We start from the raw sequence: 9647 nt of genomic DNA on the forward strand, positions 1-9647 counted from the left end.
CAATATCAAGTTGGTTTTTAAAAATATTAACTTTTAAGGGCAGATTCACCTTTTGAGAGCACTTGCCTAGTAACAGAGACACATATGTAGTTCCATTTCAGCCTAAGGGGAGCTACTTCAGAAGCAAATATTCTAGCTATAGGTATATAGGCTCTAGGGAGGTATTCTTCATCCCTCCTATTAAACCTGTGTCACTGTGGAGTACTTCCTTCTCATGTGCTTGTATTTGTGACAAGGTATTGAGAAGAATTCACAGATTTGTTAGAATCTGACATGGCTGTGCGATGAGCATTTCTGCTGTGGCCTACCGTGAAGTGAGGAGTTCAAGATTTGTTGAGCGAGAAAGAGGCTTCAAAATGGAGTAACACTTTATAGTATAATGTGGTGTGTCAAACATCTGGCCTGTGGGCTATCTAGCCTGTGGAGATGTGAAATCTGTCTACGGGGCTCCTGGAGGGGACAGGATTTCAGCAGCAGAGTAAGGTGCAAGTGGCAGTGGTGGAGACCTCTACAGTTCCCTGAGCTGACACAGTAGCGTGTGTTAATGCTGCCCTTGTTCACCCTGCTGCCAAATCTCAGGTATGGATCCCTAATGGGGATGCAGTATTAACTCCTGCAGCTACCTCAGCTGACACAGTAGTTAAGGCAGAGATTAAATGCTGTTGCCACTCTCCCTGACACCAAAAGTGGGTCTGGATCAAATGTGGAAGAAGCTCTGTGGTCCAGATCTGGCCCACAGGGACAAATGCATTTGACACCCTGGGTCTAATGATTCCTGCACCCAGCTGAAAGGGACATATTAGGCTGTATTAACAGGAGTGTCACTTGCAAATTAAGGGAAATTATTCTTTTGCTCTATTCAATGCTGGCAAGGCCTCGTGTACCTGGAGTACTGTGATCGGTTTTGGGCCCCACACTTCATAAAGGATGTGGACAGAATGGAGAGTCCAGCACAAAACAAAAATGATTAGGGACCCAGGAGACAAGACTTTGGAAAGGCTGAAAGAGCTAGGGATATTTAGCCTAGAAAAGAGAAGGCTGAGAGGGGGTTTGATAAGTCATTTAATATCTGAAGGGTGATTTAGAGAGAGGATGGAGATGGGCTTTTCTCCATTGCCAGAGGACAGAACTAAGAGCAATGGCCTCAAGCTGCAGCGCAGGGCAATTTAAGCTGGAGATGAGGAAGATCTTTCTGACTATAAGGGTGATCGAGCAGTGGAACTGGCTACCTGGGGAAATTGCAGAAGTTCTATCCTTGGAAGTTTTCAAGAGCAGGTTAGACACTTGACTGAGATGGTTGAGCAAGGGTCTGGACTAGATGATCTGGTGAGGTTCCTTCCAGTCCTACTTTCCTATGAACCTATGACAAGAAAAAAAAATGTGTTACAGCTGAATTGGTCAGAATTCTAGGTCTAATTAAAATATTTTTCCATAGAAAGATTTTTTTTTTTTTAATTTCACGAGGAATCCTTTTACAGATCTGTGAAACAAATACAGGAAACTCTTGCTATTCATGGGTTTGGCATTCATGGTTTAAAATATTCGTGGATGCCGAACCTGCATCTTAAATACACTTGCAGGAGCCCCTCAGGAGCTCTGCGCTTCCTGCCACCGTACTCTCACCGCCACCAGCACAGCTATGCCCCACTCCCTACCCCAGCCACCAGGGGCACTGCGTTCATGAATGCAGTGCCTTATTTGTGAATTTTGCCATTCACAGGGGATATGAGAATGTATTCCCCACAAATGGTGAGGGTCGCCTGTATTTTTATAGGATGGAGAAATTCAAATATTAAGTTCTGTTATGTTGGAATATATTATTCAATAAACACATGCATAGTGAAATAATTGTAAGATGTATGTCAGTCTGTTAAATACCAATTACTACCTTCTTTGAATATAGTAGGCTAAATATTGTCCTACATTTCAGTGAATGTGGATAAAAACAGAATTTGCCTTTTTATTTAGAAGAAACCAAATGCAATTTTAAAGTTTTGGGTTTTTTTATGGCCAAGTGATTTGTGTAGTTTTAAGGGGTGATCTTGTAATTAAACATTAAACAGCTTTAGACTTTACTGTTTTTTCTTCTCAAAGAAAGCTTGCAATGGCAGTTTTATCGTTCTTACTATATTCAGCTCTGGAAAAAAGTATAGTTGAGCATTGTGGTTTGTGGCTTTGAAAGGATTTACTTAAAGAATCCTTAGAGTTTAAAAGTTACTCAAGAATTTCAGTCTTATAAAATTGTGCATGAAATATACTTTTCTCTTTTCTCTATTCTTCTCTCACAAATTCTTGGTATGGTATATATATTTTCAATGCATTCAACTACAATATCCATGACAACTTGTACTTTATTAAGGATATTAAAGGTGTCAAACGTACAACATGCTGAGTTTACCAGCAGGCCACTGGAAGTTGGGGGGATAGGCTGCTGTGGAATTCAGGGCTCTAAGACCCTGCTGGCCTGGCTGTCCATAGCAAGTTTGGCTTGCCATGGTGGCTGCCCCCAGAACCTTCATGTTGCCAATAGCCCCCCACACCCAGACTCCTCCCTGCATCAAGACTCACAGCCACCACACTAGCCACAACAGCCTTCTCCATGCTCCAGGCTAGATCTAACCCACCAGAAGCCTCATGGTCCACATCCATCCTGGCACTCCAGGAGGGCTTGACACCATATATGCTCCATATGTGTCTAGCATGTGAGACAGTGTGACTAGGATCTGAGCCTGCAAATTGCTGCTTATGTGAGTAACTTGTTGAAGTAGTTGACTTAATTAAGGCTACTTGCAGAAAAGTGGTCTCAGATTTTAAATTTATGAGCAGTTACCTTCCTGTGAGTTTATAGAAGCAAGCACAAATGTAATGCTTTATATGCTACTGCTTTTTAAAAACCATTCTACTTTTATATGTATTGCATTAAGATATGATGCAAACAAGTTAGTCCTTAAGTCCTTTATTTCAAAAAGACTAGACACATAACAGACGTGTCTACACCACTTCCCCAGTACTCCCTGGGGGATCACTTTTGAGCATGTCTGGTCCACACATCACTGTTCCTTATGTGCCAGACCCAGAAAGGAGGTGGTGAAGCTGCCTTGGGGCTGCCTTTTCTCCCTCTGCTACTCTCAAAATTGCTGCTTTTGGGGTAGCCCTGTAACAGCTTCACCTCACTTTGGGGTTTGGTGTCTATGAAGTGGAAATGAGTGACTAGGGTGTGCTCAAGAGTGGTGTTTCCTGAGGTGCTGAGGAAGTGGTACAGAGATACCACAGGGTAAAATCCCTTTTGTGGCTTTAGCTCTAAATCCAAAATTTAGGTCTTCAACTTTCAACTAATCATGGAGGCATCTAAATTCACTAGATGCTTATGCTGCCATCCCTAAAGTCCCTGTGGGGACTGGGTGTAGGGAGTCCATGTGCTATGCTGGGAGCAAACATTCAGAGGGCCAGGCAGAGCCAGGGGGGAGCAGCCCAAGAGAATTGTACTGTTATTTTATATATTATATAATAGTAATAAAAATTAATAGCCCATTCATTAATCACATAATGTTATAACAGTGATACAATATTTATATTTAATTTTTAAATGGCATGCTGCTAAATTTTGAAAACTGGAGGAGGGATGTCTGAAGTCTAAAAAGGTTGAGAACTACTGATTTAAATAATTCATAGATTCATAGATGCTAGGGTCAGAAGGAACCTCAACAGATCATCAAGTCTGACCCCCAGCCGAGGCAGGAAAGAGTTCTGGGGTCAGGTGACCCCAACGAGATGCCTACCCAGCCTTCTCTTAAAGACCCTCAAGATAGGGAGAGCACCACCTCCCTTGGAAGCCCATTCCAAATTTTGGCCACCCTCACTGTGAAGACGTTTTTCCTGATACCTAGCTTAAATCTGCTCTATGTTAGTTTGTGACCACTGTTCCTTGTTACCCCAAGAGGCGCCCTGGTGAACAGAGCATCTCTGATTCCTTGCAGTGTCCCCCTAATTAATTTGTAGGCGGCCACCTCTCAGCCTTCTGTTGCGAAGGCTGTAGAGGTCCAGGTTCCTCAATCTCGCCTCATAGGGCTTGTTCTGTAAGCCCCTGACCATATGAGTGGCCCTCCTCTGGACCCTCTTGAGTCTATCAACATCCTTCTTGAAGTACGGCGCTCAAGACTGGACGCAGTACTCCAACTGTGGTCTGGCCAATGCCGCATAGAGGGGAAGTATCACCTCCTTGGTTCTATTTGTCACACATCTGCTGATGCATGATAAAGTGCGATTAGCTTTGCTGATGATTTCATCACACTGATGACTTATGTTCATCTTGGAGTCCACTGTGACTCTGACATCCCTTTCTGCTTCTGTGCTGCTGAGAAGGTCACTTCCCAGCCAGTGATGTGCTGGTTATTTTTGTGCCCTAGGTGCAGCACTCTGCACTTGTCCTTGGTGTACTGCATCCTATTGCGTACTGCCCACTTTTCTAACCTGTCCCGGTCTGCCTGCAATCATTCCCTACCCTCTGGAGCGTGCACTTCACCCCACAATTTAGTATCGTCCTCAAACTTGGACAGTACTAAATTGTAGGGTGATGTGCACACTCCGGAGGGTAGGGAATGATTGCAGGCAGACCTGGACTGCTAATGTTGGTGTTTATCATCCAAGAAGAGAAGGCATTTGCTCTTTTGTGTTTACTGTTAGCCTGTCCAACATATCCTATAGTATGAGCAGGCTGAATCTGTAGAAAGATGACAGTCCAGTCATGAGACCTAGTATCATTTATCCTGATGAATGCTTGTAGATGCATGCCATTATCCTTGAAAAGTGTTAGCTCCTTGCAGCACATGCTGGTGAGTTCTACTGTGGACTGTAAGCACTCAGTTAATATTGTGCAGTTCATCATCATGCTTGTGCCTTTTGGGTGTATCTTAGTGGTTTCTGCTGAGGTAGAGAAGAATGCTTTTCTGGTCTGTAATTCATTTGTGTGTATTATAAGTATGGGTACAAAGGGAGTGCTACAATCTATTTTGAGACAAAATTGTTTGGGTAAATGTGATATCTTTTATTAGACCAACTAAATAGTTGGAAAAATAGTTCTTTGCAAGCTTTTGGGCACAAACGTCCTTCTTCAGGTACATTGAGAATCTGCTGGTGAATTGTGTGCTTTCCTGGGTAGAACAGAAACCAAAAAACAAAATGCAGGCCTGTGAAAATGCAGATGCCTGGCAGTGAAGATCAGAGGGGTGGAAGACAATAGGTGTGAGACAGGAAGGGGGAAGAGGGAATGTTGAAGTGGTGATAGAACAATGTAACTTGTAAAATGCAGACAAGTTACCTGGTTCTTAGTTGTAACCAGCTTGGTCTAAGGACATAGGCAGGCAAAGTTCTTTGGGTAGATGTGAGATCTCTTATTAGACCAACTAAATAATTGGAAAAAATACCTATGCAAGCTTGTGGGCACAAACATCCTTTGTCAAGCATGGGGAGACTCTGCTGGTGTTATGTGCTCTCCAAGGTAGAGAAGAAGCTAATTATAACACGCAGATCTGTGAAAATGCAAATGAGTGGAAATTTGGAAGATAATGAGTAGAGATGGGGGGTGGGGAGGAAGGAGATGTGTGAAGGACTGCAAGTGGTCAGCTGGAGGCAGGTTACCTGGGATAGCAGATGTCAGGCAGGTTGTAATGTGTTATAAATCCAATGTCTATATTAAGTCCATGATTTTTTGTATCCAGTAGACTTATGAAGTGAATTTTGTAGGCACATCTACGAAAGGTGTTTTGTAAATTCCTTTTGAGGATTAAAACTGTGAGATCGGAGAGGGATGATTGTCTTGTGAGAAGTGCGTACCCACAGGTAATTGGATATAGGCAACCCCCAGAAAAACTAAGCACTAAGCGAAACAGCATTAAGCGAAACGCATTTCCCCATAGGATTTAATGTAAATAAAGATAATTGGTTCTACACCACCTGCTGACCCAAATCCTGTGCTCCTGCAGCCCCACCCTGGGCCCTGCTGGCGCAGGCCCTGCGCTCCTGCCAGCCCTGGACGGGCTGCTCCCGGCAAGGTACCACGGCTTTGCCAGGAAAGGCATCAGCTCCTCCCGGCCTCATTGTTTCCCCTGCCGTGATGGCCCCTACCAACCCGTGTGTAGCCCCAGCCACCCCGCCCGTGGGACTTGAGTCAGGAACCCATCTGCCCAGGGATATGGTGAGAAGGCAGCAGGGCTCTGGCCCAGGGGAGGCAGTGGAGCCACCCACCTGCCCACACCCCACTTTGCCCAGCGGGGGCTCCCTCCAGGGCACGTGGCACTGGGACAAGCCATCACTGCCAGATCGCTGCAGGCTCCGGATGGTGTCCACACCCCACAGGTGAGTGCATGACCAGAACGGAACAGGGCACAGGCTGCAGCCCGGGACAGGGGAGCTCTGTGGGCTCAGCTTGCACTGGCTTGCACCAGCCCAGGCCCTGCACTCCTGCCAGCCCTGACCTTGGACCCCGTGCTCCTGCTGCCTCACCAGCCCAGGGCCCATGCTCATACTCCCCACCCGTCCCTTCTTACTTTTGCTGCTGTCCCTCCCTGCCCACTGGCCGCTCCAGCACCACGTGCCAGAGTGGACCCTGCACTCCTGCCACCCCACCCTGGGCCCCACCAGCCTGGGCTCCACGCTTATGCTACCCAGCCCCCCACCTGCCCCTTCTCACTGCGACTGCTTCTCCCCGCCCGCTCCAGCACCATGTGCTGAAGCGGATCCTGGGCTTCTGCCACCCCTCCCTGGGCTCCTGCTGGCTGCCACTCACTGCCGCCACCACTGCTTCTCTCCACCCCTGCGCTGAGCATTATAATGAAATGTGCTGAGCGCTCAGTGAAACTAGGTAGGTATTTTAAATGAGCACTATAGCAAAACCACATTAAGCGTGGGTTGCCTATATTTTTCTCTTTGATAGATTTTCAGTGTGCATTCATTCTGGTAGGCAGTTGTCTGGTTTCTCCTACATATTTTCCAGCAGGGCATTTTTTGCACTGGATGAGATATAATATATTTCTGGAGGTGCAGGTGTAAGATCCAGGATTGTTGATGGTTCTGTTTTGGGGATGTATCTATTGTGAAGGTGGTGGAGATGAGTTGTCAGGTTTTACATTTCTTGTCCCTGCATGGTCTGGATCCATTTGGGGTGCTTTGAGCTTGTGGCAGAATACCATCCCTGTCTCTCCAAAGCTCTGCTGCATGACAATTTGGTTACCATGGTCACTCCTCTGCACCATGTGACCCTCAGCTGGATACATTCATGTGGGAGGGAGGAAACCTGCTCCCTCTGCCTATGTGACTGGCATCACATACCTGGGTGAGGGGCCTTGCACCCCAAGTTCTTGAAGTGGGTAAAGTAACCTTAAGGGCTACTAGACCTGTGTTTCCCAGGGGGTGCAGAGCCTGAATCACTCCAGACTCGGGGTGGTGGTGGCATTATCCCCGTCTAGCGGGTGTGCTCCAGGAAGGGGGTCAGCCAGACATGAGGCTCCCCCAGGGAGGCACTTGGAGCCTGGAAGGTGGTTGGGCACAGTGAGGTGGGTGGCTCAGTGTAGGAGCACCTCCTACTGGCCCGCCACAGAGCCATAGGAAGTTTGCTTCTGGTGATGAGGTTGGTGAGGTTTGGTGCTTGTTTAAAGGCTAGAATGGGTGGTACTGGAAAGATCTCTTTAAGAATTGGGTTGTCTTCTAGTATAGGTTGCAACTGAGGATTTTCTGCATAAGTTCCAGGGAAGCATAGTATACCATAACTAATGGTGTGCAGTTTGTGGGGATTTTCTTTTTGTACAGCAGCAGTTCTTCATGTGGTATCCAGGTGGCTCTTTCAGAAGTGTGATCTCTCGGGATCAGGTCCTTGTTGGGTGAAAGCCCTTTTGAGATCTACAAGGTGACTATTGTGGGTCACTATGAATCTGCAGTGCAAATTCAGTGGTATTCGAGGGCTTGGCTGTATATTACAGCTTTCTTGGTGTGTTTAGGGTGATTGCTCGTTTGGTGTAAATATGTACATTGATCTGTGGGTGTCTTGTATACAGTGGTTTGTGTTTTACCATTCTAGATATTGATCATAGTGTCTAAAACGGAAATGCTGGTGCTGGAGTATCTAAGAGAGAGTCTGATGGAGGGGTGATGGTTATTGAATTTGTGATGGAAATCAGTTAGAGACTATGGGTTTTCGATCCAAATGATGAAGAAAATCTATACATCTTGAGCATAGCATAGGTTTGGTGCAGTTCTTGACGAATTCCTCTTCCAGGTCAGCCATGAAAAGGTTCGCATATTGTGCACCCGTTGTGGTGCCCATAGATGTGCCCATGGTGTGGAGAAAGCATTGATTGTTAAAACAGAAGTTGTTGCGTATGAGGATGAAGTGTAATGTCAGTAATGTCTTTATGTCTGTACTCTGAGTTGTAATCTTGCTTTTGTAGATATGTAAGCAGGCTTGGATGCCATCCTGGTGTGGCATGTTGGTATATAAGCTGGTAACATTCATAGTGGTTAGGAGGGTGTTGCTGGGAAGGTGATCTGTTTTTAAGTTTTCGTAGAAATTCTGTTGTTTTGGACAAAATTCATTCTTTGGGTGGCAAGAGGTTTTAAGATGGATTCGATGAAACCTGATAATTCCTCAGTTAGGGTTTCATGGTTGGATATGATAGGTCTTCCTGGGTTCTCTTGTTTGTGGATTTTAGGGAGCTTATAAAAAAGTCTCTGGATTAGGGAGTGGCTGGATCAAGTTTTGTAGTTTCTCTTGTAGTTTAGATGGAACTTATGTGATGGTGGTTTTGAATTTTAAAGTGAAAAGGGGAGTTGGATCTTCCTCTAGTTTTTCATAGTAGGTGGTGTCAGAGAGTTATAACCTGCCTGGCACCTGATAACCACAGCTAACATGTCTGCATTTTACAAGCTACATTCTTCTATAACTAGTTCAATATTCCTCCTTTCCCCCCTCCCTTCCTGTCTCACACCTATTGTCTTCCACCCCGCATCATCCTCACTGCTATGCATTTGCATTTTCATAGACCTGCATTCTGCATTTTGGTTTCTACCCAGGGGAACAAACAATTCACCTGTAGACTCTCGAATATTCCCGAAGAAGGGTGTTTGTGTCCAAAAACTTGCAAAGAACAGTTTTTCCAATTATTTAGTTCGTCTAATAAGAGATCTCATATTTACCCAAACAGCCGTGTCTGCCTATGTCCTTACCAACACAGCTACAACCAACAACCTTACAGTCTGTTTTCCATTTTGAATGCACCATCATCGTGTGAGTTTGCATCCTTCTCTCTTAACCATATCCTTTTTTCAGTGTTTTGGCATTGTTGTCACTTACCTATTATATAATATATTGTCTCTTTCCTGTTGCTGTTTTAAAGACCTGCATAAACAGTTTTGTTATCCCCCAAGAAGCATTGCTAAGATTAACTTGTTTATGATTATGTTTGTTTCTTTTAATGTACACATTATCTTTTTGGAAAAGGTACATTTATTATTTTGGGGAAAATATGAAGAGTCTCTTAATATATATTTGTATTAACTGGGACTATTGCTGCTTTGACAGTAGCTGGGCCTTTTAGAGAGACACAGTCAAGCAAGCATACTCGAGAGCACGGAGGCAGAAAGAGATCTTGGAGTCA

General features: G+C 45.1%; 1 protein-coding gene and 1 long non-coding RNA gene across 7 annotated transcripts in view; one reads left to right on the forward strand and one right to left on the reverse strand.

The window, feature by feature from the left end:
* TNFRSF19 (TNF receptor superfamily member 19) overlaps positions 1-9647 on the forward strand; it is a 113576-nt gene that overhangs the window by 23778 nt on the left and 80151 nt on the right. The window lies entirely within an intron of this gene.
* The window catches only part of LOC109302790, a 19309-nt gene continuing 11122 nt past the window's right edge, over positions 1461-9647 (reverse strand). The window contains exons 2-3 of the long non-coding RNA XR_002098936.1: positions 7256-7261; positions 1461-1760 (exon numbers count right to left, since the gene is read on the reverse strand). This is a non-coding gene — a long non-coding RNA (uncharacterized LOC109302790). The remainder of the gene's footprint in view (positions 1761-7255; positions 7262-9647) is intronic.

Source organism: Gavialis gangeticus, unplaced genomic scaffold (assembly GCF_001723915.1).
Source record: "Gavialis gangeticus isolate Ggan-Ray unplaced genomic scaffold, GavGan_comp1, whole genome shotgun sequence".
Classification (NCBI taxonomy): Eukaryota; Metazoa; Chordata; order Crocodylia; family Gavialidae; genus Gavialis; species Gavialis gangeticus.